At 44.2% G+C, this 15,371-nt stretch overlaps 1 protein-coding gene across 2 annotated transcripts in view; it reads right to left on the reverse strand.

Moving 5' to 3' along the window:
• OSBPL8 (oxysterol binding protein like 8) overlaps nucleotides 1–10,589 on the reverse strand; it is a 79,926-nt gene extending 69,337 nt beyond the window's left edge. For both annotated transcript variants that reach the window (XM_042815883.1, XM_042815881.1), the window contains exon 1: nucleotides 10,517–10,589. The gene's annotated coding sequence lies outside the window, so the exon portion shown is untranslated. The remainder of the gene's footprint in view (nucleotides 1–10,516) is intronic.
• Nucleotides 10,590–15,371: the final 4,782 nt, after the last annotated feature.

Genomic DNA, 15,371 nt, shown 5'->3' on the forward strand with positions numbered 1-15,371 from the left:
CTATTGTTCTGTTGCGCTTATTTGAAGGCAACAGCTCTGAACAGATGACAGTCAGTTCACAGAAAGGAATCTGTTTCTGATATATTACCAGTACTGCTCCCTTACACATGTAAATAGATGCACCCCTACACAGACTATGTTCTACAGGTTTAGCAAGTCCTTGCAGTTAGGCAGATGCTTCACAGGCACCGTCTGTTTGACAGGGACATAGCACATACCACTGTCTCTATGTCACCTGCAAGCATACCACCTTAGAAAAAACAAAAACACAACTGAATCTACCCTCACCTCAAACCAGTAGCCCTACACAGTGTCTGAGCTGTCCAGAGGGAATACAAGGTTATGACTATTCCCTCTTCTAAAGCTATATCCTTCTGAAAATAGCTAAGGCCACGGTTAGTCATATGGTGCCCAGAGATGGAAGAAATAAGACAGAAATCTCCCTGCAGCCATTTAACCACAATCTGTGCAGGAGACCAAGGCCGAAGAAAGATGAGAAGTAATCAAGGAAACCAGAGCAGGCAGTTTAGATGGAACTACAGGAGAAAGTAGACAGGACATACACCACAGGAGTAAGCAGCCATCCCAGATGTCCTTTCCTAAAACTAACATGCAGAAGACACTCAGCATCCTGCTCAGGCAGCAGGAGAGTAGAAGCAAAACAGCCATCTCAACCCCCACCTCTGTCACTCACCTTTCGTAACAGCTCCAAACAGAAAAGAAAAAAAAGGTAACATGCCACAAAGGAGGACAGAGCACTGTAATTTCTCACCATAAGCAAACAGCACGTCTTAGAGACTGGTATCTAGAGAACTGGAAGACACATAACTCTGAACACCAGCACTGATCCTGAAATTTCTTCTTGCACACCTCACACATGACATGTACGACTTCTAACACACAGACCCCTCTCTTTCCCAAAGGTCTTCTGTATTAACTTCTGATGATGCATGCTGCTACTCAATCATACAACCTACAATAACAAGATGTAACACGTTTTTGTGTTGAGGGACGTGGTATAGTGAGTACTACTGGCGATAGGTGGATGGTTGGACTGGATGATCTTGAAGGTCTTTTCCAACCTTAGTGATTCTTGTTTTCAAAATTTGGAAAGAACCTGGTCTGCTACACTCAGACTAACGGCATGTTGGCTGTACAGCACATGCAACAATCCCTGGCATACTGGCCAAAGTCAAATTACCACTATATTTCCCCTGATTTTAGCGGTGCAGCCAATAAACAGCGCTCCGCTATGTCAGTGTCAGCTGAAAAGAGATCAGTCTGTTAGAAATACCGAATTCTCACCCAGTCCATGCCTGTTCCTGACCAGCACCCACAGAACTTCTCCTTTGCAATTTTTCTTCCCAATCCTACTAGCTATTATTTGAATCTTCAGAAAGTCTTTTTTGGTTTAAGTTTTATTTTAACTCTGCTTTAGTTCATGCACAAGTTTTGTTTCATCTAGACTTGAACCAAACAATAAGTGCTCAAAGATTAGTGACAATCATATGCTAAAAGGAGTAACAGCTGTGTCCCTTTTTTTTCAGTTCTTGACGTTTTCATCACACTAGTATTTCATCTTGGGACTACTCCCATATTTTTAAGGCCAGTATACTAGGAAAAGATAAAACTTCCCTTACTTACCACACTCCACATACCAACATAACATCTCTGCGTATTGTATTCTTCATTTACACTTGGACTACACCTTAATTTAAAAAAATCAAGTGTCTTCCAAGTACATACATATTCTTAGTCTTCCAGATGGTATTACAATAACAAATCTTCAGTGCCCAATAACCTCTCAAAGAGTAGAACCGTAGCTTTTAAGGTTTGTAGAAAAGCAGGCCCACAATGGCACTAGTCTTATATCCCCAAACAGCTCAACTAACAGATTCTGAAGAACGTTTTGTGTGGAAGTATAGATGGCATTCCTACCTTTCCTAATACGAGGCACTTATAAGCTAATCTATTTTTCCTCATCTTTTGAAAAACTGAGGCAAAGCACCTCTACTCTTTGTACAAGCCACGAGCCTTCTCACAGCAAAAGATGGCTGGCACCAGCCCATCCCATTGTAAGGCAGTACATAAAGCACAAACCCTTTCTTCTGAGGTAGCACCTGGATGTCTCTGTGCGCTATTTAGTGCGGACTGTGCTGCACCAGTTTTGCTGCAGTTACATATGCCATATACTGAAACCAGTAACACCCACATGCCTCCACAGTATAAAGTTCACAGTTATCTGCTTGTGTTCTGTGCTAGTACTAATCTAATACAAAGGGGTTTTTTATTTAAAAAGATGACAAAGACTTCATACTTCACAAATTTTATTCATCTTGACTGGAAAGACTTCCTGATACTTTGTTTTCATCAAGGAACCTATACAAAACGAATTACAACAACTGTTTTGGCCAGACTGCAAAAATGGACTTAATTCTGTTTTATTTGCTTGGGTGGGGCTTGTTTTTCCCCACAGAATCACAGAACTGTGGGGTTGGAAGGGATCTCTGGAGATCATCTAGTCCAACCCCCTGCAATGGCAGGCTCCCTGCAGTAGGCCAGACAGCAAGATGTCCAGGCAGGCTTTGAGCATCTCCAGAGAAGACGGCACCATAACCTCTCTGGCCAGCTTGCTCAGTGCTCACAGTAAAGATTTTTCTCAAGCCGTGAGGGAACTTCTGTGTTGCAGGATGTTAGGACCTGTTGTCTCCTTTCCTGTTGCTGAGCACCACTGAAAAGAGCCTGGCCCTGCCCACTCTGAGTATTTGCAACTGTTGATAACCCCCCTCACCCCCACCCCCAGTCTTCTGTTATGCAGGTTGAACAGCCCCCACCTCCCCCAGCCTCTCCTCATAAGGGAGACACTCCTGGCTCCTCATCATTTTTGATGCCCTCCACTGGACTCTCTCCAGCAGTTCCCTGTCTTTCTTGAACTGGGCAACTGGGCACAGCACTCCAGATGTGGCCTCACCAGGGCAGAGCAGAAGGGAAGATAACTTCCCTTAACCTACAGATCATGCTCTTTTTAACGTACCCCACGATACCACTGTTGTTCTTAGCTCCAAGGGCACACAGTGCTGGCTCACAGCCAACCTGGACACCCAGCTCCTTCTCTGCAAAGCTCTTTTCCAGCAGCTCAGCCCCTAATCCGTACTGATGCATGCAATTGCTTTTCCCCAAGTGTGGGACTCCACATTTTGCCTTCGTTGAACCTCGGCCAACTTTCTCTCCAGCCTGTCCAGGTCTCCTGAATGGCAGCACAGCCTTCCAGTCAGTCACTGTTCTCAGCTTTCTGTCATGAGTGGTTTTTTTAGTTGGTTTGAGGGGCTTTTTTGCTGTTGTTTTAATTACACAGGCTGTAATCAAGTGTAGTTAACAAAACTGAGTAGATGAGATACTAGAATCTGTAAGAATGTCCATGACTAATTGGATTCATTTTAGATAATAAACTACACTGAAATTATTTGCGTATGTATTTTAGTTCATTCACTATTATTAGATTCTTTAATTAACGCATGGCAATTTTATAAAGCATACTGTGGGGTCGGGGAAAAAAGAACAATAGTGACATGATTTCTAAAACACGTAAGTATTGAGTAACCAAATTCCAACAGCAGCAAAATTGGCACTGAAGACAAAGAGCTTCATAGCATTATGCCAAAATCATCAAAGCAGCAGCACTAAAACTGGTAAATACACCAACATAGGTATTCCAGTGCTCTCTGGAGCTAATTTCTTCTCCCTTGTCACAGCCTTCCCTTTTTTCTAAGCACTTCAGCAGACAGTAGTTCTGACGATTTTACATCTAATGTATAACATGCACAAGAACATGCACAAGCAGTAAAAAAACAGCACTGGAAATGCGTTCAGAATATAACCTGTATTTGGATCACATGTTACATGCAGTACATCCGTCCAAAATACAGAATGCTTGGGAAAAAGATAACAGAGTTGAATCTGAAGTTTTCTGCGAAATCTCCAAAAGTTGTCTCCACTGCTCACAATAATGACCATCATGCAGTTTTCTAAGAAGTTCATACAGTAACATCAAATATCATGCAGTTGACATCTCCACCTAACATCTTGCACAGCTTCTTCAGACCTTACAACCCTGGGCAAGTGCGTGGCAGAATGGAAGCAATGCTGGCACAGCCATTATTTGCACAGAAGTCCTGTGGCTCTGTAAGAACTTCATCATGTGAAAGTAAGATTTAAAATTTAGAGCACAGAGCAAGTGACTTCTTCCAAAAAAAGTGAAACTGCACACAGACAATTCTTAGGGGAGAAGAAGTCCATTTCCAGCATGCCCAGCTGGCTCCATTGGCTCCCTTCTGTTGGGCAGGACTGCAACACAACAGAGCTGCCCCTGCCCATCAATCTGCAGGACCAGAGATACCATTTTCTCAGCAACCATTTGCAAAGCAGGGCAAGGGGTGCTGAGCAAAGCGTGTGCATAAGTGCTGCATCCTTCCAGTGGACAGAGTGTAGACAATGTGGATAGGAAGCAGACAGCACTGCCATCCTCCTTTGCTCAGAGTCCCTTCTACAAGCCTGGAAGCACATTGCTACACTCTCTAAAAAGGACCAAAGCACAAAGTGAACCCAGTAAGTAAATGGGAGTTGCCTTTATTCCATGATACATTTGAGAGTGGGAATGAGTGGAAAGTAAAAGTTAAACGACTAGCATTTTCTCTATATTAGTACCCATTCTCAGTAGTTGCTTACACCACTCCAAACATTTATCTAAACCATCTCAGCTCTCAGCAGGCAACAGATAAACTAACTCTTATGATGGCTTCCCACTGGAAAAATACAGAGAGAAACATCACAAGAGCTCTTAACAATGCAAAAAGGAACTTACACTGAAGGCCTTACAATGCAGCTCTTATCGGACAAAGGTAATGTCATGTGAGGAGGAAGACTGGTGACCTTCCAGGCCACATTAAATATTTGCCTTTAGGCTGCACGCACTCTGAGCAGTCCTTCAATAACAAACAATGGTAAACCCATTCCCCTGGTACAATACAGCAGTGCAGTTTTGACCCCCACAGCTACAAAACAAAGACCTGTAGTTTATCTAGCCCAAATGTTTCCATGTCCACACAATATCCTAGCTATGCTTGCCATGCTCAAGAACAGTGTTTGCTTTACAAAGGGTAAAGGTTTGCAGGCCACACTGAAAGAAGAGCCGCATTGCTCTGCTCTCTGCAGCACGCCCCACCTCACACAGAGCAGGCCTCCTGCCCAGCTACCTCCCACACAGCAGCCCCTAGGGCTCCAGCAGTGTGATGTGTCAGTGCCCTGGCTTAGCTAAGGAGACCAGTCCTACAGCACTGATGTCCCTGCAGACGAGCACCATGCGGAGCTCTCTAATTGCTGCTTGTGCCAAAGAGACCTGCAAGCAGCTACTTCCATTGGTCAGCTTAACACGCAGCAATAATGGCAAAAAAAATGCTATTTAGCACTGCAAATGTCTTCTATCACTGAATCCCCATACTGAGTGATCTTCATTACTTCACAGCTGGAAGAGGGAAGCTAAGCTCTCAAGTAAATGTATGTTTCTTAATTCAGCACCACTTGACCAGTATCTAATCACACATTTATGGCATCATCACATACTTCTGTAAACTTGCAAAGACTGCAAGAATGTACAATCTGAGCATGTTAACCAAAAAAAAGCAAGACAGAATCCTCAGAGCACTGCCTGAACAAACGCTGCCTGTGCTTTGCCTAGGAGAGTGCTCACTTGGCCTGCAGAACTATCCTTATTACTACATGTTGAAACAGTAATTAGAAAAAAAAATTCAACAGAAAATCTCACGCAAAGGAACCTGGTGTGTACCTGTCAAAAAGTGTCCATGTCTCTTAAAATGAATCACATTTCTCCTACAGGATGCTGCCAAGAACCGTCAGTAATTCACAAATTAGACAGCAACTGAACCAGCATTCACTGCCCAAATCTCATATTAAGAATGACGCCCTTGTTACTTAATATACCTATTTTAAGTAACACGCTGTTTGCCTTAACTCTCCAAATCATCTATAAACACATATGTAAAGAACATTTTTCTGAGGAAAATAAGCCAGCTGCTGAGATGAGGCACTCCACAGGTATTCATAAAAAAGCCTCCTGTACTTTGGAAAATCCCAGCGTTGGAATGACGGTTCTGCCATTTGTCATTTGAGGAGTCAAGTAAATCATCTATGAGTACTGTTACCTTTGCGGGGGGGAAGAGGGGAATACAGAGCTTACTGCAGCTATTCCTAAGGAAAGATAAAGACCAACCCCAATCAAGTATCCTCTTCAGTATACTGGGCACCAGCTTGCTATCAGCTTCAAACCAACGAGCACCAAAACCAACTTATCTTCTGATGCACAGTTCCTTCAACAAACACACTTCCTTAAGTTGTGTAACAATACTTTTACTAAAAAAAAATAAATTATGTGTTTAAATTAGGAGAAACATGCCGCCCTGTGAAGTCCAAGCCTTTAAAAAAAAAAAAAACAATCAGCTGGTCTTCAGAATACCACAGCTTCTGCTTGCAGGCAAGCTAAAGATAACAAAAAGAAACAAGCTGCTTTCCCTTGCCTCAACTGAACAGCCATATCAACACCTTCTGCATTACTTCAATACAAACGCTGGCTGACAGGATTACAGCAATGGAAAATACATGAACGTACAGATAGTGCACGAATTTATTCAAGCCTAGATGCTACGAGAACATGAAATGAGATACGGTGCAGGGAAATGGTTGAATTAAAAAAAAAAAAAAAGGGAGGAAGGTCAGATACGCACACTTCAGTTCTGTGTCAAAGTCACTGCAAACTCAGGAGCTTGCAAAGAGACAGAAGTGACGGTTTCACTGGACTATCAACACTGCACTTTGAGGGAAAAGGCAAACTAGGCTCAAACTCGCATCTACTGCTAACAGCGTGAAGAAAATGAGGCTTATTTCTTCATCTTGTATCAGAAGTCCACGTTACTTCCTCAAAATGAAAATCTCACTTTTCAAATGCCTCTTACCATCTGTCAAACACTTCTAGTTCCTCTCAAGAGGTTTTTTTATGCTACCATATACGTTACATCTGCAACAGATTTTCCTGTTGCAGAGTCCAGATGGAATAAAACATTGTTTTATAACAAACATACCAAAATACTGTACAGAATTCAAACTGTGCACAATCCAGAACCAGCTACTCTGTACAGAACACTTCATACTAACATATCTGCTGTTAAACAGCACCTTATTACAAGAACTGTTTCCTAAACATCCCTCAGTTTATAATGCTCAGTGCTGCATATATACCTTCCTCTTAGAGGTGAAGGTCAGTCCTTGAAACACCAAGCTCCTTCAAGTCTACAGTACAAAATGACAAAAAAGTGAATTAACTGAGACAAACTACTGGAAAAGTATGCAACTTGCTATTGGCCAAGTGTTTTCTTCAGATAAAGCCACAAGCAGCAGCTTCTACTGAGTTTAAATTGATCATCCTTTTAGGTAGAGAAACCATTTCCTTGATCAGAAATTGATTTATAAAAAACATTTCCAAAATGATGCAGATTGTTTAAGTTTGGGCTCAAAGCAAGTGCACAAAGTAACAACGTATGTTCCATTTAATTCCAAAGATCGTGAAAGTGAATACTATTTTTTTCAGAGGAAAAAACTTTTTTTTTTTTTTTTTTTAAATATACTCTCTGGTTACAATTAGACCTTCTGACATCTGAAAAACTTGTAAAAGCCACACTAGCCTCAATATCTGTTCATACCTTTTAAAGGAAAGCGAGAGGCCATTCAAGTGGCTCCAGCTGTAAGCCCTTCACTCTGCATTAGTGGAAGAGCTGTAGCAGCAGAGGGAAGGAAGCAAACTACTGGCAGTAAACAGAGAGGTTATCAACTTTATCCACAGCATAACAGCAAAATAAATCACTCAAGCAAAATCCAGAAGCAGCCCTCTAAAAGGAAACAAAGCCTTCAGGAAAAATCTTTCTGACCCCTAAGACTGTGCATCTCTCAAAGACAGACTGCTGAAACATATAATTACCAATTATGTGTTGTTAACTATTACTACTACTATTGCTACATGCCTTGTAATAGAAGTTAACTAGAAAGGCAGTCTCATTCAATATCAGTATGAGCACAGATTAAGAAAGGGGGGTGGAGGGAAACAATGTGTCACTCAGTACAGCACCATTTGACATTTAGCAGCAGGACTTCTTACTTCCTCACCAATTCACTGAATCCCCGTAGGTAAAGAGCTGCACTGCTTGCTTTCACGCAACAGCAGGGGCTGCGTAAGGACCCATCTCAGAAAGCTTTCAGCTGCTTCCCATCTCCTTAGAAGCACACCTGCCATGGAAGCAAGGTCTGACCAAGATTTACATAGTACCATTTTGGGAACACAATCATACCCTCTGTACTGCCTTCATTACATTGAATGCTACTTTAGAAAAATCCCCACTTTTAGGTAATTTGCCACCTAGTCTTAACTACTTTGATTCCTAGAAAACAGCTCTGTTTCTTCACTGATGGACTTCTGTTCTCTTTTATTAATATCTTGTCCGCTGTGCATTAGAAGTTGTTCTGCTTTTAATCAGAAATCTGAGCACCTCAGGGCTTGATATAGGCTCAAAAAGAAAAGCCAGTTGGCTCATTTGGAATAGTTAACTATATGATGTCATGTGTTTTCTGTATCAAATTTATTTTCTGTTCCAAAACAAAAGCCCAAGAGACAAACATGAGAAATTGCTTGGAGGATAGCCTAACATGACAGAGATTTCATAGCACATGGGGGATAAGGGAGAAACCCCCTCAAAAAATTACCCAAGAGGTGTCAGAGAACAGTTGTGTGAAATGCAATAGGGAGGCAGGTGGTGGAACAGCCACCAGGGAACAGAGGAGAGCCAAATCAGCAGCACGGTTGATTAAATGCTGGCAAAGCGCTCCACACAAAGATCTACCAGAGGGAGAGGCAGCTAGAGCACAACTCCATAGGGCACAAGCATGCATAGGTTCTTGTACTGGGTGGCTGCACGAGCATTTCCTTGAAAGCATGACAACAGACAAAAAAAAGTAGAATGCAGTACATGTAATTCCCTGGCCCTTCTTGACCAACAACAGAATATTTATCGCCCCCAAAGCACAGCAATCCTAAACTTCCATTTTCCACTAATTCCAGCACTTCAGCTCCCCCAGGTGTAAAACCCTGAAGCAATACGGTAAGATCTAAAGAAAAACCATTAGTAAATCAGCCTGCCTTTCACCCTGGTTCAATTCCCAGTAAGAAGCACACAAGCCCAACAGTCTTTCCTACAGCCTCGGGAAATTCTTCCTTCCATAGTAAAAGTTAACAAGTTTAAACAAACAATGATGACAATTCAAGCACAGAACATGAAGTATCCCCAGAAGTTCAATGCTGTGTGTGGACACGAGAGCTGCACGGTTATTTTCTGAGAAGTTCATTTTACAGTAATTCGACATGAAAGCATGTTTAAACAGAGCCCTTTCCTTTACCCACATTTGACCAAGGAAAAGAAAAACATACATTGTTTGTTGCATTCTAAGTTATATCTGTCTCAGCAACTCACTCTACTTACAGCACCTAAGCAACTCCCCAACAAGACAAAAATTAAGCCAGCACCCACAAGTGAGCAGATTAGTGCTTCAGTTTTGAAACAGACTGCATTAAGTCAGAGCTCAGAAAGGAGCTCTAGAAAGCTGTTTGCTCAGGAAACCAACTGCTTCAAAGCTCAGGAGTAGCGACGCGAAACTACTATGAGACCAAAGAAGCAAACACCCTCAGTAGCTGTCAGGGAACTCTGAAATGGAGCAGCACGCAGAATTGCTTCAGTGCCTTTGGAAGGTACCAGGTGTCAGCCGCACCGAGCCATTCTCCTCCTGCACTCAGAGCAGCGCTGCAGCAGCGCCGGACTCACCGTAGGGCAGACGTGATGGGAGCTGCACTGTGCCCAGTTCTCTTACACTGACGTTGGCTGAGAGCTTCAATTCAGTACCCACGGCTGTCTCCCCAAAATTCTGAACGTTAGGTTAATATCGAACAAGCACCAGCAGCGACTCAACTGCGTAACGGCGACCAAACAGATCTATATTTTCTATACTTCAGTTTAAATGACTGAAGTTAGGAAAACTTCCAGATGCGAGCAGAGGCCTCCCGCCCTCCGCCCCGAGAGCTCGCTTCGCTCGCACCGCGCTCCGCGAGCGGCACAGCCCGCGTCAGGAGTTGGTTGTCGCCGGGTGTCGGTCACCGCCGAGCTGCCAGCGGCCCGCCGGGCGCAGAGCCCCACGCAGACCGCAGACCGCACACCGCGGGGCTGCGGTTCCGCCCGCCCAGCAGGCGGCACTCCCGGCGCGGCCGACCCCCGCGGGACCCCCGCACCGCCCAACGGCCGGCCCGTCCCGCAGCACGGCAGCCGCCACCCCCGGCCGAGCGGGCGGCACCGCGGGGCCACGCAGACGACCCCTCCAGCCCTACGACCCCGGCAGGGCGCCGGCTCACCTGTCCCCACGGCCGAGTCCGGGCGGGAGACGCGGCTCGGCCCAACCAGTGCGGCCGGAGCGGGAGCGGCACCGGGACCCCTCACCGCCCCCGCGCCGCCCCGCCCCTCTCGCTCCGCTGCAGCCCCGCCCGCCGCGCGCACGCGCCCGGTCGCCGGTTGATCCGCTCATCCGCCGCCGCCGCCGCCATGGCCCGAGCGCAGGCGCGGGCCGGCCTGTCATGCGAGTGCCGTTGGTGGCTGGGGTGGGGGGGCGACGGTAGGCGTTGGGAGCTGCCCGCGGCATGGGGACACGGGTGGAATGGCTGGTAGCGGGGAGCGGGAGATCATCGAGTCCTACCCTTCTGAAGTGCGCTCCCCGCAGTCGCACGGATAGGCGTCTAGGCGAGGCCTTAGTATCTCCACAGAAGGAAACTCCACAGCCTCTTTGGGTAGCCTGCTCCTCTGCTCCGTCACCCCCACAGTGAAGGAGCTCTTCATGTTTGTATGGAACTGAGTTCAGCGTGCTCTCATAGCAGTTTTAGCTGTGTATGTGTTGGTAATATAAACCCATAGCACATGTTGCCATATTTAAAATAAAACAAATTTGTACCTTGGGTTTTCATCGCCTGCCAGTTGCTATAACTGGGAGCAGCTGCGAACTGCTGAGTAACTTTGGAAATGCTGAGCATCCTCTTTCCACTTATGTCAAGAGGAATTGCTGTCAGTACAGACAGAAGACATTTGGTGCCTCCAGTGCTGCCCAGCTAACTAGTGGCACAGCAATTGCCAGAGGATGAATGCTTCCAACCCTGAAAGTACAACTTCAGCTCCATCTGCTTTTCAGTGTTATCTCATTATGTCAGTGTCACTGGGAGTCCATTATCTCCGGCCAATGTTCCACTCACAGTCTTTTTGTTCTGTTCCTCAAATAGGCAGAGTTAATTAAAGGCTGAGTATTCTTCCAGCAGCATTTCTTTTTCTTTCACGTAGGTCTGTAGAAATGCATCTCCAGCTGCAGAACACTGCTTTTCCCCTCCGCTGTTAGGTACAGAATGCTGAAGAACGCAGCAAGCAATTGTTTTCATTCTCAGAAATAAGTTGGAGTTTTTCTGCACAAAGCTTTCTATGATTCAACACCACTTTTTGCTGAAGGAGGCACCGGGATGGGATAATTCTCACTGATGAGAGGTACACACAGGCTCTCTCCGTTCAGCTTTAACTCACAAGGCTGTGGCCTAGCTAACAGGCTGACTCTGTGGTTGTGTGCAATTTGTGACTCAATCACCTCTGGCCTTGTGGCAGAGGGCAGTTCTTATAACGCTGCTTTCAGAATCATCATCTTTGCCCTGTCATGTTATGAGAGCTGCAGAAAGGAAACAGAGCGCCTGAAGTCCCACAGGACAACCATGGGCAGGTCACAGTGTCGGATGTGTGAGGAACACGACACCAGGCACTCGGGCAGCTAGGAACTGTCTGTGTAGAGGGCATACCAGCTGAATCCATGCCACACTCTTTGCCTCTCCTGGAGGTCACCAGTAAACTCCTCTTACTCATCTCCTAGAGTGCTTTCTTAGCATTACAGTTCTTGTATTTCAGTCTGCAATAGGAGGGGAGGCTGCCAGCATGCCAAAACAGCAATCTTTTATGGAGAAGCCCAGTTATCTGATCACATGATGTCAACTGAACTGAATAAATGCTGACATAGGTTTCATTAGGTTGTGCAAACCTAGGTTACATCACAGAAATTGTGGTAATTGGCCTCTTATAGCAAGGGGATAATGACTGTGCACTATTGTATATTCATGTTTGAGGACCTAGAATGCTGATAGATAATAGGAGTTTGTATCTCAATCATTAGGGCTTCAAGTGGAAGAAATACATGACTGGCACCACTGATATGTTGAGTGATGAAAGCATTTGCCCACACTGCATGTCCCTGGCAAGCATGAATGGCAGTAGGAAAAAAAAGGACCAATTTTCCTGTAGGAAGGCCACAGCTACCAACCCTCTTAGCTGGAGGCAGAGGAAAGAAGAGATGGAAACTGCTGTGTAAAATTGGACAAGCTCTGTTCCATCTTTGATACCAGGCTTTGATTAGGGCATGTTTTCCTTTGAAATTGCAAGGATACAGAGAATTTAAGGGTGGACCTAGTGCTTGAAATAGTCGGAGAACAGTACAAGCAGGTTGCTCCCCAAGAAAATGTGAGTTGGGTGCCCAAGGGGATAACACAGTTGGCAGGGTAGGAGATTTGCCAGCCAGGGCTCAGTTTCATAGAATAAAATCTGGGGGCAGAAGCAGCCCCCACCTGAGGGTGGAAGCTTAGGACAATGCTGCCACCACATAGCTCCTTCCTAGGTTTGTGTATCTTCTGCTGTTGCTCAGAAAACAAGATAAAGTACTTTACAGTGTAAGGGGAACAGTAGGAGGGCAGAGTGCTTCGTTTTGTGGTTGGGCTATGATTAGGAATGGTAGATGGCACAGGAACACAAACAGGTTTTGTAAAGAAAAGAAGCTAAGGAAATTTGCATTATTCTCTGATAACATACAGAGTCACCAGAGGATAATTCATTGTAATCCTTTTAAGGGTCATCATATCATCTGGTGGTAACATGTCCCGCATGGGGCTTCACTGCTAAAGTAAAACAGAGGAAGTCTAAAAGCAGCAGCAGAGTTTGAAGTAAAGCGAGATTTTTGCAGTCTTAACAAGGGAGCTTGTGGCACCCTGACTTCTTTTCACTTTCTCAGGAACACACGACAGCTTCCTGACACATCCACAGGGGTGGACGTCTTCAAAATTAGAAGGAAAAAAATCCCACCGATAAATGAACTAAAATCTTGTATTAAGAACCATTGATATGAAGGAAAGAGTGGTTTGCTGTTTTCAGGGAAGCTATTTATTCCTTGCTCTTCCAGAAATTCCACCTTCCCAACACTTTCAAAGAGAATAGATGCGTTTTTCTCAGCTTGAAAAGGTTTTTACAGCGAAGGTTGAATATAACTGATTATAAGTCCGAAAAAGCTTGGCTATAACTAAAAAGCAGCTGGGGTTGGACGGGGGCAGAATAGCAAAAGACTTGTAACTTGATGTTCACCTAAAACGTTTTTAGCCTCCGGGTTACGAGGACTCTCAGACAGCCTCCGTTGCCCTCTAGGGGAGAGCCTCGGCATCGCTCGTAGAGCTCAGTTCTGCTGCCTCTCAGCACTTCTCGCCCCACTCACCGCGTTTCCCTTTGTGCTCTTTTGGAGAACTTAAAAGCATCGTGGCATCATCAGCATTGGAATTAAAAATTTGAAAGAGTTTTTATATGTTTCCCGGAAGACTGTGATGGAAGACAACATTAATAGTATCATTTTCATCACACTGTTTGGTAATGCTTGGGCATTTCTGAATAAATACTTTGAAATTTTAAAATTATTTAGATTACTAAATAAATTTCCCCACTTATTCACAATATGACAGTCCGTTTTTCTTTTTTTCCACTGTTGGATCACTTTTTCCTTTTGTAAGCTTCTAGAACTGCTCATTCTGTCACAGGCATTGGCACTCCATAATGCCATTGCATATGTTCTTCCTTCCTTTTGATCTAAGCTTGTCTCTGTGAAATATGTCAGTCCTGCTCTTCTGTGTTATATTTAGTTATTTAGGACATGATGTTATAGCATTTTTTTTTTTTAAATTCAATTCAGGCACTTTGTCAAGTAGCAGCAGAATATGTATTTTTATTCTTTTGCATCCCCAGTGTTTAAATATTCTTAATCCTGGTCTGCTTTTTTTTTTTTTTTTTTTTTTTTTTGCAGTTTTCAGTATGCTCTTGTCTGACAAGTCCTCTTTAAACATCTGCTGTATCAGCTCCTCTGCTATCTTGGGAAAGCTCCTTCTCTCCACACATCTCTGTGGCTTCCATTTTCTTTCTGAGTGCTGTTATCTTTTTAGCCTCCAACTTCCGTGTTGAGAACCTCTCATTTCTCACGCACACTGAGCTGAGCTTGATAAGATTATATTTATCTGTATGAGTAGGATTCAAATCCAGTAATCCTGCTGAGAAGTTTTTGTCGGCAAGGAGACCTAAAGCACATTTTACCTCCTATGTAATTTGCATGCCTCCTCAAAACCCTTTGTGTTAATGTCTGTTACTGTGAAAAAAAATGTGAAAGGATGCAAGATGTAAAGGTGCTTTTCATGTAGAAAGTCAGCTCTTTCCTGGGTTTGAAATAATTCTTTCCAGTAATGACCTTCCCAAGTCTTCTATAAGGCTCTCTGCAAACATCAGATGCATCAGACCAAAGTGGCACTGTCAGGCTAGCTGCTCCCCAGGTTTGAAACTGTTTGTTTTGGAAACTCCATATTGAGGAGATTCTTGGAGAAGAGAACAAAGAGGGAGAAGGTGAAAAGAACCAATGCAATTACCAATTACAGTACAGCTGTATTTGGCTGTTGCTCTACTGACCTGTTCTGGCCAAAGGTACGCAGTCATTAATGAAGTGATTAATAAATCCAGTTCAGAACTTTGCAGTTGGAGAGTATAGGGCTTGTTCTGCACCATCACATATCATTGTCAGTTGTACGTAGGTGGAATTCTTCCTCTGCCTAAAAGTAGCTACATGATTAATATAATCCTCCCAGGCAATAAAGCTGGGAGTCAGAACCAGACCTGGGTGGCTCTGCAGTCTTCATCTTCTGCACAGGGTATCCCTGTCATCCACGTGTTCCATCCATCTCAGGTGGTTACTCCTGGCAAGAAGTCCTAATATTTGTTCTTTCCAAGCTTATCACATAGACCCTCACTTACTCACCACATCCTGAGTCTAAGTCTTTGGAATGTTAGATTAGGAGGAATGTAAATCCAGTACTCACTGCATACTTGCATGTTTTG

The sequence above is a fragment of the Centrocercus urophasianus genome, unplaced genomic scaffold (genome assembly GCF_019232065.1).
Source record: "Centrocercus urophasianus isolate 14NV4802_14NV808 unplaced genomic scaffold, USGS_Curo_1.0 seq_15, whole genome shotgun sequence".
Lineage (NCBI taxonomy): Eukaryota > Metazoa > Chordata > Aves > Galliformes > Phasianidae > Centrocercus > Centrocercus urophasianus.